The 20,003-nt window shown below is 31.5% G+C and overlaps 1 long non-coding RNA gene across 4 annotated transcripts; it reads left to right on the top strand.

The window, feature by feature from the left end:
* The first annotated feature begins 10,782 nt into the window (after nt 1–10,782).
* On the top strand, nt 10,783–18,230 carry LOC102582174 (uncharacterized). Of its 4 annotated transcripts, none has more exons than XR_001473203.1 (6): nt 10,783–10,989; nt 11,104–11,212; nt 11,331–11,616; nt 11,863–12,562; nt 12,672–12,751; nt 18,159–18,230. It is a non-coding gene; the product is annotated as an uncharacterized lncRNA (long non-coding RNA). The 4 variants fall into 4 exon arrangements; XR_001473202.1 differs by lacking the exon at nt 18,159–18,230 and adding an exon at nt 14,548–14,765; XR_001473204.1 differs by lacking the exon at nt 18,159–18,230 and having other exon boundaries at nt 10,791–10,989; nt 11,863–12,183; nt 12,515–12,562; nt 12,672–12,969.
* The last annotated feature ends 1,773 nt before the right edge of the window (nt 18,231–20,003 follow it).

Here is a 20,003-nt window from a genome sequence, read left to right as displayed (position 1 = left end):
TAGGCAAGTGTTAACCCTCTCTTTTCGGTGTGGGAGTAGAACACCGGATTCCATGTAGCTCTCATGGTCTATGTCGGTTATTGCAATATTTCCCTCATGTAAAGGTAAATGAATGTATGAAAGGTGTGAACTCTTACTGAGGCTTTTATTAGGGTGTCTACATAGTGTAAGGGAGGGTAAGGGACTTCTGTTGCACATTGCACTTGTGGGATCCTAAGAGATGGTTGTAGTAGTGTTTTCTTATGATTATGATGATTATGGCTTATGTATGTTGAAGCTATGTTATGTATGATCATTATGAATATGGTAAGTTATGATGAAATATGATCTTATGAATGTATGCATGAAGTAGGTTGCTTAATGTGATACTTGGCTTTGAATAGGGTTATGGGGTTTTATTCTTTGCATTGCACTAGTATTGCTTGAGTTGTTTACATGTTGGGATGATAGTATGTTGGTTTGGCTTATGATGTTTACCTTATGTGCATAATGGGTTTTTACTTGACAAAAGCATGTCTTTCACTAAAATGTCCTTTTATGCATGCTTTAATGGTTTTTATGCATAGTAGTCATACTTAGTACGTGTGTTGTACTAACCCATATTTTCTTCCCTTTTCCCAAACAATGTAGGTTCGGGCCTTTGACGAGATTCAAGGCTATTTCTCAAGATACTTGGATTTGCTTCTCCAAGTGTGTGAGTCCTCAAGTCTGAGGACAAGACCCCCTATGTTCTAGCTTTTTTTAGTCTTTTGCTTATATTGAAAGACATTGTTGTATTTTCCTATTCTAGACTTCCTATTGGTGTAAGGGCTAAGTCCCAATTTCTATACTCCTATGTCTAGATTGTATGTTGAGACAAAGTTAGTTTCTATTTTTCATATATGAAGGGAAGTTGAACTTCCAAAGTAGAAGTTTTAATTTTTCCGCTATTTTTCTATGATATATGCACTGATGAATGCTAAGGGCTTGTATAAGACCTCTGAGAGGTCGAGTACGCCGGTAACGACTAGGGGGTGCTCCCGGGTCGTTACATACATATAAAGTAGTAATATTTAAAAAAATGAAATAATAAATAATTTAACAACAATATGCAAAAATCAAAAAATTGATAATATTTAAAGTTTGCTCACACGATATTAAGCAAAAAAATTTACTATGATTAATAACGATGAATTTATTATTCATCACTAATAATTATTATAATCATCAAATATTTCTATTCATTTTGTCATTCCCATTTTTATTATTTCTTAAAGTTTTTCATCCTAATTTAAGTAAAAATATTATTATAATTAGTTATGATGTATTTACAACCAAATAAACTTTAAAAATATTTATTCCATCCCAAGTGGCAGCCTAAATCAACCCTAATTTCTCAAAATTCAACTATTATATTTTAATCGATACCTATATAATAGGAGAGACGAAAATGATATTTTCATATGTTCATTTTTATCACTTTATTTTTATTTATTTTTTAATTTTCATTGTATCATCACATAAAATCTTTCCACATATATTTAAATTTAAGATAATAATTGATGTCATTACTTTCAAAATTTTGAATTAGAATTTATTTAAAATGAATTGTCATATATATTTTCACATTGTACTCATATTAGTATGTTGGTTGTGCTTATAACTTTTCAAATTTATCTAATTAAAATATTAAAAAATTATTTATATAGAATTACTTTAAAAAATTTAAAACTAAATTCGAATATTATTTGTCAGTATTAAGTTATACGTATTTCTAAAGAATAAAATCTACAACATATTTGAAAAAGGCTAAACAAATCCAAAAGTTTATAAAATAAAATAAAAGACTTAATAGAAGATTAGCCTCTTTTTTTTCATCTCTCAAATTTTTATTTTGCACTAAAAATAGTTTATTTTTATGTGGTATAATATTAATTTGATTATAGTGTTTTTTAATTAATTATTGAAATTCATTTTTTGTGAATTCTTATTTTATGAAATTAAATTTGATATGAATATAGTCTTAATTTGTAGGACAGAACGAGAGAGGAGTGTGCTAAAAAGGTTGCAACATGCTTAACAAATTATAATCAGATTTTTGCTAAAAGTAGAGTCAAAATTTTTAATACTATGTTAGATTGATTTATGAACTTAAATTTTAATTAATTAGCACAAATATCAATTCAACACACATCTTATATGCTATTAATCTTCATTATACTAGGAAAATGAGAAGTTGTTAGAATAATATTTGGTGTCTTCATTATACACACACATACAGTACTTCTGTTACTCAATAATAATTCATATTAGTTATTTTTAAATTAAAAAATATTATATTTTAGAAAATCTGCGCAACGCGCGGACACGTATACTAGTATAATTAATTTTCTTTCCTTTTATTTCTCAAATCAGGCCCACATTGAACTAATTTTTACTCCACTATATGGTGAAAAGGAAAAAAAAAACCCTCATTACCCACTTTCCCCTCTTTCTAGGTTTTTACCCAAAATCCCTCCTTTCTCTCTTGTGTTTTTCACCATTGTTTACTCCTTTTCTTGTCTAAGAAAATCACCTCTTCGAATTTTCTCCACTTTGTTCAAGAAATCTCACAATTAATTCAAAAGATTTCACTCATTGACAAAGATAAATACATTGTCACCAAGTATCTTTTGAGATTTCCCTCTTTTATGTAGTTTAGATTTTTCGTCTTTTAAACCGTAATGTTTAATTTTTTAATGATTTTGTTTTCATATTCAAGATATAGTAGTTTGTAGTAATCTACATTAGCATTCATATATCATATATTGTTTAATTTTTTATACATTCATATATAATAATTTTGAATTTTGCTTATAGGGTTTTAGGTTTTGGGAAAACATGTGATTGTCACTATAATGTCTGACCCATTGTTTGATTCAATCGGAAAAATGTTGTAAATTCGGATCTATGTAAGGTTTTAAAGGAACATATCAGACGACGAAAATGAAAGAGAGAGTCAGAAAAGAAGGTTGCAAAAATTGTATTCATATTAATTTTTATTTTTCATCTATTCTTCTTTTACTGAGCATTTGTATTTTTATTAAGAACATCATAATTTTTTTTTAATTTGTAGTCATTCTAATAGGTATGTCAAATGGATTTGTACTTCTTAAATATAGATGTGTCTTATTTCTTTCACAGTCAATTTGTATTTTTTTTAGAATATTGTATCCTCCCTGAACAGATTGTATTATTTTCACTATGTATGCTATTTTTTTTCAGAATCTTGTATCATTTCTTAAATCGTATTCATATGTAATGATTAGATTATATTTTGATACAATCAGTAATATTTTTGTAATACAAATAAAGGAAATATATATTTTTCCGTCATGTAATACAATTTTGATCACTAAAATACTATTTTTAGTTGTCACTATGAAAGTAAAATACATACATAACTCAATCATGAATACCTTTCTGTTATGTGAATGTGAATCTTTATTTATGGATGATTTTGTATTTAATTTTTGTGGAATACAATATAGTTATGTTGATAGGGTCATGTATACCTGATCAATTTTGTATTTCACCGATTATATCGAAGTTTCAGTCGAGAATTCCTTCTCCAAAGTTGTTTGTCAATAAAATTTTACCTATTTGTCAACGAAATTTCATACCCGTTTTCAAATCTTCTTCCCAAACAGAAGGATTGAAAGTAACTCAACTGGATCAATACATGAATATGAAGTTAAAATCATTTAAGACTTACAATAATATATGCAATAAAAGCAATATGAAAATTATATACTATATTTTGTGGGAAATTTCTCTAACCGACAATCATTACTATGAGTCTAGCAATGACACAATATTTGGCCCACGTTGCAAGGGCCATTATATACCTTGTCGGGGTATAGGATGCTACTGTAACTATGGATACTCTAATAGGCCTTCTCAAAGGTAGTTAAGAGTCACACAATGAATCAGCATGATCCTATCCTACGTTGGTTATGTATTTTTATGGGACTTAAGTTAAAATAGACTCTTACTCAATTCGGTGCTCGATACTACTCCCAAACATTCAATATTTGTTATGCTCAATCACATTTTATAAAGAAAGGGACTATAACTTTACTTTTCACTTTGCTTTACCAAGTACTTTTCTGAAGCATCAATTATATTCTTTCTCTTTCTCAACTGTCAAATAATACATATGAGATTATTTGATTCTTCCTTTAAAGATTCTTTTTCAAAACTTGCATTTAAAACGTTCACTTATGGACTTATCTTTCAAGTTCAAAAATTGATATATAAGAACTGAAAACTCTTTATACTTTTCTAAAAATAGTGCTATTATTCCCGTAAAATGATACACTCGGAACCATTAAAGTTCTCTTAAAACTCTTGAAAAAACATGTCTTTAGGTTGTAGTCATGAATATTGTGATCTGATCATTGATGACTCGAGAAGTCATACTGCATAAACATTGATGACATAACTAGATGTCATACAACTTAATCATTGATGGCATACTCGGATGTCATACTAATCATGAATCATAGTTCTTTTGTGAATGTGAAAATATTTGCGTTCCCTTAAATTCTTCTAAAAAGATACTCTAAAATACTCTTGAACTCGATTTAAAATTTAAAAAATTAATGCATGGAAATAAATACACAAAGACTTTCAACAAAATATCATCAACTAGGATTTACGTGAAATAAAATCATGAACGACAACCAGTAATCTCAATGCATAAATATCATAATCTTATGATTAAGAAATCAGAACTCTGAAAAAGAATACAATTTGAATTCAGGGAAAAATTTGAACTTTAAATAGAAACTAGATTTAACTCTTACTGACTGAATTTAGATGTAGGGCGTGAGGAAGAATTAGTCCAACACTATGAATAGCCTTACATTCCTAGAAGAACAAGGTTGTTGAAGAATCTTGAAGAAGAAATTGATTGGTAGCCTTGAAACCTTGCTTGAAGGAAAACAACAAGAAAACTTTTTTTGAGATTCTTGAATTAGTTTTCTTAAAAACCTTATGGCCAAGAATTAAGCTATCTATTAATGATTCATAATTGTAGGAAGGAATTTGAGTTGGAAGAATGATTTTTTTTGGAGAAGGACTTACCTTGAAAAAGAATTGAAACAAGCTTGCTTGAAAATCTTATGCCTTGATTTTTCTTAGGATTTTGTCTTAGGGTTTGAGAGAGAAGAGAATGAAAATCTTATTTTTTTCGGGTCTTTTATGAGTCAAGAAATCCGTTTTGGGTTTTACTAGGGACAAAAGGACAAAAATGACCATTTTAGTATTTTTTTTTTTCATCGGCTAATTCGTCACTGCACTGTATCAGATAAGTAAAATGATCATACCTATTTACTCAGAACTCGGATTGACGCATAATTGGTGGCATTAGAAAGAATAGTCAAATACCTTTAATATGATCGGTTATGAGCCACATAAATCTTTATATTCTGAGAGATGTGGTCGTTTGAAGTTGACCCAAATAGAATCTTATATCAAAACTTAATTGGTAAGGAAGTTTTCAACTCAACTTTGTGCTAGGGGATTCTTAAGACCTTAATTCATCTCCAAATTTATTCTCATACTAAAGAATCGACCTCAACACCTAATCATAATTTAAGAATCATCCGACATGACCTTATATGTATATGACGAATAGTTCAGATCTTAACTTATAATTTTTTGGGGTGTAACATATAGTGTGCCTGAGAAACTTGCAATATGCCCCAAAATTACATTGAGCTTGAAAATCACAACACATTGTGTTCGAGAAATTACATGTGCTCGATAAATTGCATGCACTCAAAAAATTACATTGTGGCCGAGAATTGCATTATGCCTGAGAATTTTATTTGCACTGAGCCCGAGAATTGCATCTCCATTGAGCCCAATAATTGCATTTACATTGAGCCCAAGAATCATACTGTGTCTAAGAAATGGCAATATTCCCGAGATTTGTATTTTGTCCGAGAATCGCATTAACTAAATATCCGAATTGCATTGAAGAACATATATACTCTCTTTTTAATTATTATTTATTGTTTTGAAGGTCATCATCTAAAGGTGTCATTTTCATGACCTACGAATTTAACTTCTGCTTATCATGTTACGAAGTTTTCATCGTTTAGAGACGTCAATTTTCATGGCTTGCGGACATCATTTCATGACCTAATGATTTAATTACTGCTTATCATGTTTCAAAGGTGTCATCGTCTAAAGACATCATTTTCATGGCCTGCGGACATCATTTCATGACCTAAGGATTTAATTTATGCTTATAATGTTATGAAGGTGTCATCATCTCATCATTCCATGGCCTATATACATCATTTCATGGTCTATATACATCATTTTATGACCTAAGGATTCAAATTTTACATATCATGTCCTTAAGACATCATGGCCTAAGACGTCATCCTTACCGTCTTAAGGCAAATATCTGTTACGATTCAAAAATGGACGTGATGGCACTCGTCTTATCCCACCAAGAAAAGTCAGCCTAAAACTCAACCATTACAATAAAATGCAGAAATTCTATAATAAACTCAAAAATACCCCCCAAAATCTGGTTGTCACGTGTACAAGCCTCTAAAGTATTACAATTGATTCAAAAGAAAAACACAAGTCTCAAATGACAATGTTTCTAGAATAGAACAAGATCATAAATAGGAGTAAGAAGGTCCGCTAAAATGACAAGCAACTACCTCACAAACCTCCATAAAAAGCCTCAGACAAGGAGAAGAGAAAATATCACAAAGGTCCGGGCTAGTAACCTACAAATATGTAGAAGCAAGGGGTGAGTACCAAATCACACGATACTCAGCAAGTAAACTTCTAAACACAAGTTAAGGGAATAAAATACGGGTACTACTTACACACCCACTGAACCTCCACAGCTACAACCTGCATAAAACCAACCCAACCTAACAATTCACAATTTACATAGCACCCAGCTCAACAACAATCGCTTTAACAAATTACATATCCTCAACAACAAACTCAATATTCATCAATCACAACTTCCACAAAAAAAGGCACTCACAATATCAGCAACACACAAGAACAAGTTCATCAAATAGAGGTAATCAAATATCAAGTACTTTCCAACCACTAATAAAACACAAAATCATCAAGAATGAAGGATGTCATGGGATGCAATGCAATATGACACCATGAAATGATATGCCTCACAATACCAAGTACTATCTCAACTATATATACATGATACTCCTCAGAAATACATTGAGAGTTCATGACCCATGGGGGACTCCCGAGGTCCATATACTGACACGGACGATCTCCACGTGTCTGTGCGGACGATCTCAACGCACTATCATAAATCAAACAAATTCTGCACGGACGATCTCCACGTGCCCCAAATTATAATCTTAACATCTCACCATCCCCAGCACGGACGATCTCCACGTGCCCATCTTATACTCAATTTCATCTCAATGCATGTGCACAATATGATTTCAATAAAAGGGATGATGCATCTCAATAAATAACAATATGATATGTAATCACCTCAGCTATCACAAGTACACGGGTTCAATAAAGATCACAATCACACATAATAAATCAAGTCAATAATATACCATCTAATGCCCATATGCTTTGGCATTCTCGGATTACAATTTGCATTCTATAGTAATAAACTTTCTCTTTATAACACCGGTACTCATACCAATTCCAGCCACACTATTGGTACGAGACCTCCATCCTTCGCCCTTATCCATGGTCTATTCCAATTTTAATTTTTTTATTAGAAAAATGTCCTTCAACGAAGTCTTCCAAACAATTCTCAACACATCACACACAAACAATTAATCACATTGACTTTTATTACCCCTTTTTCATCATTAAAATTAATCAATGTGGACAAGTCAACCCATCACCAAGTCTCATTACCCCCAAACACATATTACAAAGAAATACACAAATTCCATACACTTAATAAGAGTTTAAAATCCACTTGCCTCAAATAATGGAACGATCACTTCGGGACTTGAGCCTCCCCCTTTCGTTGGACTTCCAAATCAATACAATCTATTGGAATAAATAATCACAATAAGATTTCAAAACTAACAACACTCATACTACTATGTGTCTAGTCTAGACCCGAAATTCACCAAAATTTATAGTCAAGTTCATAAGTCTTGATCCCAAGTAATATGTCAAGTCTCATATTTCTTAAAATTTCAAGCCTAAGATTAAGTCATAATTCCCCAATATCATAAATCTAATGATATTCATATAACATAATAAACTATTATTTAATTAGGTCTATCAATATATCATAACTTTAATAATAATGTCATATCATATTTCTAAATTACAACAGAAAGCACAAAGGTAAAATATGCGTCCAGCATCAACTTGTACGTTTACTAATTAACTATCGCTATTCCTCACTTAAATTTCCCAAAGATCACTCACTGTCCAATGATTACCAACTAATCATTATTCAATGATTGCACCCTTAACCCATTTTTCCCACTCATAGTTCAATTTTATATATATATTGATTTTAGTCAACCCACCTTCCTTAATTATCTTTCATAACCAATATAATATTAATTCTAACAATCATTGCTGCTCGTTAATTAGAAAAGAATGAACAATTGCATCGATATTAAGTTATGATCATTACCTGAATGAAGTGCATTTGTGCGACGGCGGTGAGTATTCCCCCGACCTTTTTCCTTTTTCCTTTTTCCTTCTAAAATAATTATGTACTACTAAATTGATAAACTCTACTAACTTATTTTAATAAATAATTATGGACTTAGTTCATTAGTCACAAACTAAAATTAATTATTTAAAATCACCCGTCAACTTAAACAATTGTAATTAACAAATAGCTTCAAAAAAAATTCAAACCAACTTCATCGACGAATCAAAATTGACTCAAGCAACTATTGGAAGGATAAAACGGTAATCTTTATGATAATTTTCAAAAATAATTTTCCGGGTCATTACAATATCATGATCTAAATGAAAATTTGTATCGTGTTTATAATTTATTCTATCATTATCTGATACATATATATGCTCTAATCATTTCATTTAGTTATATCATGTGTTACAGGCAGCAAAGCGTGACAAATTACAAGCAAAATCACTCTCACTCTCATATACCACTTCCATACTTATATATCTGCCACAATAAGAATCATATTATCCTTTTTCACTAGTCATATCATCTTATGCTCTATTGTTATCTATTCAAGCGGCTATCCCTTCTATTTGAATCTTGTACCACTCTTTCATTTTTAGAAATTTCATTCATTTCTAAATCTAAAAATTAGACACGATTTGATTTTCGTAAAATCAGAGATATGTAGGCGACTTAAAATCAAAGTTTCGGTCACACCATTTTCACAACTTCACATCATTTCATTTGGTCCTAGTGACACCTTTCCGTTAGTCATAGAAAATTAGCTACTTAGTCAACGCCTTTGCCCATCAATTATGTGTCAATTATAGCTCATTTTATTAATTATGACCCAATAAATTTCATATCTGAAATCCCATCTTTAATCACAACCGTCTATCACATCTTTTATCAATATCCAAGACTCAGCCTCAGTCGTTCATCTTAATGATGCAATGGTCCAGATTTGTTAACCCATTTCTTTCCTATTTTAAACCAATACACCCTAACCGTAATAACTTCATTATTTCTCCATTTTTAAAAAGACCAGCATCGAACTCTTCCCTTTCTTTTCCTTTCACTACCCAAAATCATTGTGATGGCCAGCGGACCACCATAAACACCACTGTCTTGCCATCTCCAGCGGATGAAACCATCATGCAATGTATAACCACCACCGATGTACCCATATCCCTCACGACGTCACTCAAGTTAGACTACTAAGACTGTTGTGTATCTCATCATCCTCTCTCTTCTTCTATTCTCTGTCAAGGTTGAAGGACATCATTGAAAAGAGCATTGTTGCTGCACCACTCCATCGGTGAGGGAAAAATGATTAGCGCACGCACTAGAGAACTCCGTTCAGCAGTAGTCCTATACAACGCCACCAGTGTGTGCAAAAGACTATTGGCAAACCTCCTCTCTATCTCTCTCTCTCTGCCTTATCATCATCGCCAGCGAGATGCCAATGTAATCTCCATCTTCACTACCTTGTCAACAACAAGTATGCTACTGCTACAATGAACCGACAAAATCAAGCTCCAAATGGATCTGAAAAAATGATAATCAAGAACGGAAAAGTACCGCAACAATCGTATTTATTATTTCAAAGTACGGGTGTTACAATCTCTATGATTCTTGTGAATTCACCTTTTCGGATAAAATTCAAGGGCTCTTGAACTTGATCTTGAATTTTTAATTTGTTCTTGGACTTAATCTTTGATTCAAAGGCCTTTGGAGCTTGTTCTTGAATCTTTGATAAATTTGAACTTGATCTTGACTTTATACTTGAATTCAAGGGCTTTGAGCTTGATCTGAAATTTTCACTACAACAAATTTCGTCTAAGATCACACCAAATCTAGACAACGCTTAAAAAGTGTTGCCAAAAGTACCTAAGGGAACGCTTTCAAGGCGTAACTTTTGTATACGATTTTTGGCCACCAAAACTTTCGCAACACTTTTAAAGTGTGCTCTTTGTAATTATTGGCTACACGTTATAAGCGTTCCCAAATAATAAAATAATTGGCAACACTTATTTATATATATGACCACACTTTTAAGTGTGCTATATTTGAAACTCTAAAAACAACACTTTACAAGTGTGCCCTATTAAGTCTAAAAAAACTTTACCTACAAAAAAATATATTCTCCCTATATAACTATTTTTCCCCCGATTTCTAAAAATCAAGAGTGCCCCTAATTTTGTTCTGGCATTTTTTCTTTCTTTCATACCGGTTTCTCACGGTGCCTCTCAACTATTCATCAATTTTATCACGCATCTGAAGGGTATCTTCAATGAAATCACTTCTTTCGATTTGTCCATTTCTCCATGGTAAAGCACGGATTTTGGTTTGTCGATTTCGCGATTGAAAAACAATAATTTTGATTTGTCAATTTTTGGCAGATCTGTTTGAGTTCAACTAATAAATAATTTGAAATATTGTAGTTAGCAATGGCTAAGGACCCTGAGGTTGCTTTCTTTAAGAAACTGGAGGGCCGTCAACCTTGTGAGGTCTCAGAACTAAAAGATGGCACTCACATATTCGCTGTTTATGGTTGAAGCTACTTATATTGCTGAATAATTGTTTTTTGTTGCTGCAAAACACCTTCTAATTCCTGATTGATTGTCCAATGCTAAATCCTCAAGGCTGAATTTTGATCTGATTTCTGCAGGAGATAATTTCTTTAAGCCAGCTACTTATATAATTGAGGCTCTTTGTGCCGAGTTATATGAGGATACTACTGTTAAGCTCAAGGAAATCTAGGCTCAGATTTTGAGGAAGAGAAATGAGCTTCGGCAGTTTGAAATTGAATATAGAAAGGTTTACTTCTGGACAATATTTATCATCGGTGATCGATTGTTTCAGATATGCTCATTGTACTATTTTCCATGTGATGTTAATATGCATTGGCATACTTCCAGGAAGTAACCAACATATACAACCAAGAGAAGTTGTCTGTGAGTTTCTGCTGCTAGTCTCATCGTCTAAATATAATTTTCATAAATCTGCTCATATTGAGATGTTAATTCCCCTCGAAGTTCTTCAAGTTTATTTCTCATGAAAAAATTAGCGACTCGAGAATAGTTAATTAGAATTTAGAGCTATCATTAATGCATCTCTTTATTGTTTAGATGCTACTTTGCTTAGTTCCTTCTATTACCTGATTGTTCCTTTGTACTGATTAAATATTGTTGTTTGTAAAGGTTGATGAGATGCTGAAACAAAGAGACAACATCCACTCTTCATTCACAGTTTCAAGGTCAATTGCTAATCTAAGTGGCAGTGGGAGCGGGCATTTCAGTAATGGAAGTAGCAGTAAAGTCCTTGGCGAAGATTATAAAACTGATAGTCCAGGGGAAGATGGAAGCTCAGACTCCAAAGACAAGTCATCAAAGAAACGATGGTTCAACCTTAACCTTAAAGGATCAGATAAAAAAGAACTAAAAAGTTAACGATTATCTATATTCTATACTTGATCCCAAGTCTTAGAGTTCTTGCATTGCTATTAAACGCCAAGGGGGCAGGTATTGCGATACCGAAACAAGTCTCTTCATATATTCTTTGTTCTATTTGTTAGTTTGTGCTTTTCCCAGTCTTTAGGGAAGTGATGTTTGAAATATATAAAGGTGGTGTTTGTATGCATGATAACAACAATGAAGATTACTAAGCTGATGAGATTGTAGTATAATACAATGATGCTCAAAATTGTTGTTGACGCTCTCTTTAAAAGCATAGTGCTTATCACTCTGATTTTGCAGGAATCCTCATGTTTATATTCTTGTGTCGATCTCTTCTTATGCATATGTTACTGAGCCATTGTTGATGCAAATATTGCTGACCCATTTTTGATTGCAGTTGATCAGATTTTTCACCTCGCTTGTCCTGCTTCCCCTATTTTTTATGGTATAATATTGCTAAGTTTTATTAATTGCAAAAGTATCCTAGTAATTTTTACTTTTCTTTGAAGTGAGATTCCTTGAAAGCACATTTATGATTTGTTGGCATTTTGCAGACAATTATTACAAACGTAATTGGAATGCTCAATATTTCAACTGTATTGCACGTTCTCAAAGCTCAATTTGACTGCAACAAGTATGTTTAAGTTTTGATCCAAATTTATCAAATTTTGCCTTGACAAGTTTCTACTGTACTGTGGGACTTCTACTTGATCTATAGTTTCCAAATGGTTTATTGTTTGTACAATGGTAAAAGTAAACTACTTTTATCTCTGTTGTAAAACTAAAGCAAAATAAGACAAGAAATATTGAAGATGATAATAGAAATAAGAAGACAAGAGATGAAAGCTTTTCTTATTCTTCCAAATAATCAAGTGTCTACAATATGAACTCTTATGCATCTATTAATAGTGTAACATAGATGCATACAAAATGTTAGTCATAAACATGACATTAACATGAATATAATGGAGAGGTTATGGAAGTGAAATGTTATAAGAATAATGATTATAAAGTTGGAGGTTATGGAGGTTATGGTTATCTTCATAATAGAGGAAAGTAATGGAGATAATGGGTGAGAGTAACTTCTTGGTGTAGTGGACATCCACACTATAATATTTTATAACACTCCCCTTTGGATGTCCATAGATAATATGCCTCGTTAAAATCTTACTAGGAAAAAACCATGTGGGAAAAAATCCCAGTGAAGGAAAAAGAGTACACATATATTTTAATACGCTTTGAAAGTTGCCTCGTTAAAAACCTTACCAGGAAAACCCAATTGGGATAAAACCATGGTTAAGAAAAAGAGTACAACACATATTTTTCTCCCCCCTATAAAAACTTTACTTGATATATCGGAGACGATGCATTCCAATCTTATATCACAACTTATCAAATATTGATGTTGGCAATCCTTAGTGAATAAGTTTACAAGATTATCACTTGAATGGGTCTTTGAACGTCAATCTCATCATTTTGTTGAAGATCATATGTGAAAAAGACTTTTGGTGAAATATGCTTTGTTCGGTCTCCTTTAATTGTATCCTCTCTTCAATTGAGCTATATATTGTTTTCGTATATGGTGGCTGGAATATCCTTTTCAAAAGAAAATCACATATTTTCTGAATATGATAGATCATGATTCCAACCAAACACACTCACGACTTAATTCATAGATCAATATTATTTTTGCATGATTTGAAGAAGTGGTTACTAATGTGATTCTTTGAATTTCCAAGATATTGTTGTGTCTCCATATGTAAATAAATATTCCATTTGTGATCGAGCTTTATGCAGATCAAATAAATATTCTGCATCTACATAATCAAATCATTTCTGACTCGGGATTGATCATTTCAATTTTAATGAAGCTCGTCTTTTCTCTGAAAGAAAATCACACATCTTCTATGTGTTAAGTCACTTGCTTTGTTAGTTTTCTATCATAACTTGAATGATAATATGACGATCCTTTCACATAACTTTCGTTATGTATATCAAACAATCTTCTAGCATTGCACAACCATCAATCTATAAGTGCACCAATCACTGCATCCACCACCGGAGAATATATCTCCACTTAATAATGTCGGGATTTTTGCGAAAACTATTTATACCCCGAGGTACAAACCGCACTTTATATCTTACGGTTATACTTTCGCACAATAATTTATTTGTACCACACTGACATTATATTTTGATCCATGAACTATAAGATCAAAAACATCACTTTTTTAAGTGAAACAAAATATACTTGAATAGTGTCAATCATTTATTTGTCTACACTATATGACAAATTCAAATTTAAGATCCTCGTAACCATTTATAGCATTGAGTGCTACTTCATATCAAAGATACCGTCGAAAATCATTTTGATATCGATTCCAATACGACATAACTTATCGAGATCTCTTCATTTTTCATCATTTTCAGGTACCTGAACCTTTGTCAAGGTTTTATGAAGTTATGTCATAGTTTTCTTTCAACGCACTTACCTCATTATCATGACCATTTTGATATTTGCTCCTCTCCTTCCTCAAGGAGTTTTACGTTTGGAATCGATTAGTCTATCACGCTTCTAGCATATCATAGACTCTGTCCTTCAAGGCCTATTTATTGGAGTATTTGCAGCTTAATTAAAATATTGAGTCAGCAAATACATCTGGTAATTTATCTGCAACATTTTACAGATGAATTATCTCTTGAACTTCAAGTTCGCATTTTTTTTAACGAGGATCTACATAATTCACCCCACACATAATTTTCAACTGTTAAACATATATCCCCCGAATGTTAGGAAATCTAACATTTACCCCCAACCTCATTTGGGGATCCATCTTTGTGCGTGGTGGAACAATAAAATCATGTGCGCACATCAAATTTTTTAGATGGAAGTTATTTGGTTCCTGACCCTGAACCAATTGTGATTGGAGAACCTTGTTGTCTTGATGCATACATGTTAAATAAACTCATCTCGTACCAAATTTTATTTGAGAGATTTCTTCTCATAATCAGTGGTCTATCTATAATTGGAGGTAAACAATTTCTTCTAAACCACTAGTATTATCAACATAATTTTATAATTTGGAACTGTGCTCTTAATTTAATAATTTGAGCAAACAATCTTACAAAATCAATTTGTAAGTTGATACAAATGCACATGTGACCATACCATAGATACATCTATTAAATCATAATAGTAAGCGATTCACATGGCAGGTGAATGGGCCCATATATGTTCCAAATAATTTCAGGGGATACAATCTCAACCTTAGCTGGTACAATGATCATTTTATCATTAGAACAAGCAACACAAGAGAATTCTTGAAGAATTTTTTATTTCTTCAAACATATAGTCACATGAATTCTCAATTTCTTTTGCATCACATTTGAATCGGAATGACCAATCGATTATGCCAACTAATATTTATTCTAGTAAACTTCTAGTTTACTTTTGCATGTGATTCCATCATCATGTCCATATTTGTATACAACAAACAACGAGAAAAAATGGGTAATCTTATACGTAAATATTTATAACCCACTTTGGTTGTAATAATTTGAAGATATTAAATCTTCCCATAATTTATAGTCTCAATATAATATTTTTTCTTTTCAATTCTTCCGAAACTTAAAAGTTTCTTTGGAGACTTACTACAACCCCAATATTATGAACAATTTCATTCCTACGGATAGTAACAAATTAGCTCTTTCCGAATATTTTTTTCTTTTCAATTCTTCCGAAACTTAAAAGTTTCTTTGGAGACTTACTACAACCCCAATATTATGAACAATTTCATTCCTACGGATAGTAACAAATTAGCTCTTTCCGAACTCTCAATTAATTTTGTGTACTACCACAAATTTCACAACGCCATTCTTATGGTGACCATCTCATTCAAGGAGAAAATTATTATTATTGTCATGGTTAGAATTATATAATGCAAGACTTATTTCTTGACAATCAATGACAAATTTGTGTTACCACACAACAATATTTATTTTGGTCATGGCCACAACCTTTATAAGAAAGAATTATTCTTCTTTTGTCCTTCAATAGTTCATAATTTAACATACCACAATATTTGTGTAGTACTTAAAGTATATGACTAAATGACCATTTATGTCATAATATTTCTTTTCAATCTCTCAAACCTCCCATAGAGGTGAGATGTGACATTTATCCAACAATATATGAACATTTTCTTATCCATAAGAACACAAGTCACATTTTCTTTAAGAAATGGATCATAACCATTTGAACATGCTCCATAAGTTTTTATTAGAAACTCATTGACATGCTTTCACATTTATCAAATTTATGTGACTCACCTCAACATCACTTTAAGAGGTCAAATGTACCAAATGTACTACTTTGTATTCCTTTATTTTGATGGAGGATTTACAAAACTTTTCAAATTGGGTTGCACCAACAACAATGTGGCCAATAAATTTTCATACCACTTTAATGAATAAAAATTACCTTCACATTTTGAAGGATCATCTTAAGAATCCATATTGTTCTTCCTTTTAATTACCATAATGATGATCATTAACATTTTACTACGCCTATATTCATACATTAAATCACTTGTCATCTTTCAGACATATTATACACTGCTACAACATTTACATAAGAGAATGAAGCAAATCAATTGGGTGGATTTTATGACTTTTCACCAAAAGTTCATCATTTTGCCTTAGTCATCATCATATTATCACTATAGTGCATTATGACTTAAACCCAATGTCTTATCCATATAAAGAAGCCTTAGCCCATAAATCAATGAGACTTGAACCCAACATATTATTATCATGACGCACCGAGACTTTAACTCGATGTCTTACACATTTGGTGCGATGAAACTTGAATTCATCATCTTACGCTCAATCATTGTCTTAATAAATCACATCGTTACCAAAAAAAATAATATCGAAACTCATAAATATAATCTGAATTTGACTTAAATCATAAGAAAAATGAACAAAATCAATTAATTAGAACAACATGTTGGAATCATGTAAAAGTCCCAAGTTAAAATGAATTAAACCTTTTAACATACCTTCTCAATATTGTTATGAAGATTTAACATAATTTACTAACTATTTTAAAATAACCACAAAACAAACTTTGTTAGTAAAAACAATATATTAATAACTCAACAAGTAAATGTTTAGATAAAGAAAAATAAAGAGGTACAAAAGTAACCAATAATGATAATCCAATCAATATGTATATGCCACATAACTCAACAACTTATCTTTTAATAAAACAAGATCATCAAGAACAATTTATTTACAAATTATTAACTTACAAAACTAATTTTACGTTTTAAATATATAAGTGATCAAATTAAAAGTTTGCTCAAAGTAAAAGCAACTTGTTGGACTCATATGATTTTGAGATGGTAAGAAAACTAATGATGCATAATCAAAAGTAAAATATTAAATAGATTATAATAGTAAATTTACCTTGTTTCTGAGAGAAAAATAAATACAAATATTTTTATCTTCTTTATATTTACTTTGCTTCAATCCTTCAATAGTAGAACAATCGTGCTGGTAATGTGTTGTAAAACTAAAACAAAATAAGACAAGAAATATTGAAGATGATAATAGAAATAGGAAGACAAGAGATGAGAGCTTTTCTTATTCTTCCAAACAATCAAGTGTCTAAAATATGAACCATTATGCATCTATTTATAGTGTAACATAGCGGCATACAAAAGGTTAGTCATAAACATGACATTAACATGCATATAATGGAGGAGGTTATGGAAGTGAAAGGTTACAAGAATAATGGTTATAAAGTTGGAGGTTTTGGAGGTTATGGAGGTTATGGTTATCTTCATAATTGAGGTAAGTAATGGAGATAATGGGTGAGAGTAACTTCTTGGTGTAGTGGACATCCACACTATAATATTTTATAACAATCTCTTAAAATTTTGAAAGACTACCAATTTTTACAAGCGTATAACTATATTGGTATCTTCAATGTTAGTATAATGGTGATTGCTACATTATTATTTGTTTGTCTCTTGCAGGTTGAAAGCATTGGTGGCTATTCTCAAGGTTCAGCCATGACTTGACATTGCCATATGGAAGAAGTATCCCGTAATGAAATCTCTTTTGTATGTTTACATGGATCCAAGTAAATTGGTAGGCAATAAAATTACCTTCATTTCCCCTTACAAATAAGTATCTTATTTACTTATATCATAGTGCAATTTTTGGTTCACTATTTCAGTTTCATGGCTTTGCATGTATGGAAATATCAAGAACATTACTTCCTTTTAGTGTGACAGCAAAAATATGCTACAATATGTAAGTCTAAGCTATAGTCATTAGAATTCTAGCTATTAAAAGAGACAAAGGGAGAAAAAATATAGTGATGCAGTGCTCTTGTTGCAGTACCCCTAATTTACTAAACGTCTAGATTATTGCTTGTCGAATTGGATGTACGTTTTGAAGTAGCTTTAGGTTTAGTGAATTTGAACTGTATTCCACGTTCGGAAACATCTAAAGGTTTTCACTTGCCATTGATGTGGTGGTGTTGATTTCTTAAGGATTTTCTCTCATCTGAAACCTCTTAAATATATTTTAGTTTTATTTTAGAAGTTTGGTGTAAAATGTAGGTTTCATTTGCTTACTTATAAGTTGAAATTACTCATAGTTTTCCTCTTCTAGCTAAATCGCTGACCAATGCTTTCTTTTTTGAGGTGTATGAATTCATTGAGTTATCATTGAAGCGAACTTTTACAAAGTCCAAGAAATTGTTTAGCGCTCTTCACTTTTTCGCATCAAACACTATTCATTTTCCATTTAAGTTTTAATGATATTCCTTTAATTCTTCATGATTAATTCTTTTTTAAATTCATGGCATTGTATTATTTGATGATACTATATGAATACATGCTATTAATTGATTTCTTTGTAATTTTAAATTTCATATTATGAATATGTAGGAAAATGCGGAAGATCCAATTTGAGATGGTGACCTCAAAGTCAATGATATATCAATGAAAGACTTTTTGAATAATAATGTTTAAATACAAATTATTATTATTTTCAGTTCATTGCAAATGCATATTTTGAAATGTTATTTCAATATGTGTATTATACTACTTGTGCTGTTTATTGAAGATTATTGCAAATCTATACATTTAAAATTATTTTGAGTTGTTTATTAGATAGTTTAATGCTTAAGACCATCTAAATAGGATAATATTATATTTTATGGTTACGGAATATATGCAAAATAAAATTGTGGCAACATTTCACAAATGTTTGTTTTAGAGGGGATAAAAAAGGCCACACTTTTAAATTGTTGCCTATAAGATAGAAAAGGCACACTTTAAAAGTGTAGTTTGAGATCATGAAAATTGTTGTCATAGTATGGGTGACAAGCGTGGCCCTTTTTGGCCTAAGGCAACGCTTACGAACTGTTTTCTAAAGCAACACTTGAAAAATGTGGCCTTAGGGTAGGGTTACACAAGTTTAGGCCACCCCTACAAAAGTGTAGCCTAATGTTGAAAAGTGTGGCGTTTGATCAAAGACCACACTTTTTCATAGTTTTGGCTACACTTTTCTGGGGTGGTTAAACACATAAAATGTTGTAGTGTTTGTATTCTTGATCTTGATTTGTGGATTTGATGAACTTGATATGGACTTGAACTTGATGATTTTGGATTCAAGGGTTTTCGAGCTTGTTCTTGAATCTTTGATGAACTTGAACTTGATCTTGATCTAGATCTTGAATTTATGCTTGAATTCAAGGGTTTCGAGCTTGATCTTGAATCTTGATCTTGATTTGTGGATTTTGATGAACTTGATATGGACTTGAACTTGATGATTTTGGATTCAAGGGTTTTCGAGCTTTGTTCTTGAAT

The sequence above is a fragment of the Solanum tuberosum genome, unplaced genomic scaffold (genome assembly GCF_000226075.1).
Source record: "Solanum tuberosum cultivar DM 1-3 516 R44 unplaced genomic scaffold, SolTub_3.0 scf00064, whole genome shotgun sequence".
NCBI classification, from domain to species: domain Eukaryota; kingdom Viridiplantae; phylum Streptophyta; class Magnoliopsida; order Solanales; family Solanaceae; genus Solanum; species Solanum tuberosum.
Note: the sequence above shows the minus strand (reverse complement) of the source record. Positions and strands in the feature narration are given on the sequence as shown.